Source organism: Austrofundulus limnaeus, unplaced genomic scaffold (genome assembly GCF_001266775.1).
Source record: "Austrofundulus limnaeus strain Quisiro unplaced genomic scaffold, Austrofundulus_limnaeus-1.0 Scaffold4402, whole genome shotgun sequence".
NCBI lineage: Eukaryota > Metazoa > Chordata > Actinopteri > Cyprinodontiformes > Rivulidae > Austrofundulus > Austrofundulus limnaeus.
Genome location: NW_013956804.1, coordinates 1 through 683, shown reverse-complemented (window position 1 = coordinate 683; position 683 = coordinate 1).

Here is a 683-nt window from a genome sequence, read left to right as displayed (position 1 = left end):
AAATTAATCGATTAATGCTTTTCTGATGATTAATCACACACGATACGATTATGCCCAACCCTAACACACACACAAAAATTTAAAGTGGACACGAGAAAATAAAAAAGTATTACCTGCTTCTATTGAACCTGACCAGCGGTCCACCATCTTCTGAATAACTATTTCAAACAGCTCTCCATCCCGAAGGCACCTGCAGCAGAACAAACATGTTTATGTGAGAAAAACATGACAGGGATGAGCGATATGTTATCGTGTGTGATATACCGTCAAAGACATTCACCATGGTAATTATTTGTCATCTCACAATAAAAACGATAAATCCCCACTGCGTGCTGCCAGGCTTTACATGCCTCCACACCAGGTTAAGCTTCGTTTGTTTACTCAGAGCAGACGTCGACGCACAGAGCATGTGCTAAAATAGTGAAGCTAAAAAGCTACCGTAATCTCAGCATGCAAAAAAGCAGTCATTGTCATCTAAAAACTCTTTAGAGTTCAACAATACGTTAGAAAAGGAAACAGAAAGGGCAGCTTCAACTTGCTGGACCCACAAAAAAAAAGACAGCTCCTCCGTCTCAAACAGAAGCTGCAGCAGCGCTGCTCGTCTCCACTCACACAACTAGCCCCTCCCTCCCCTGAACATTAACCCTTTAGGGAACAGATATTATGGCTTTACCTCCCAGAGC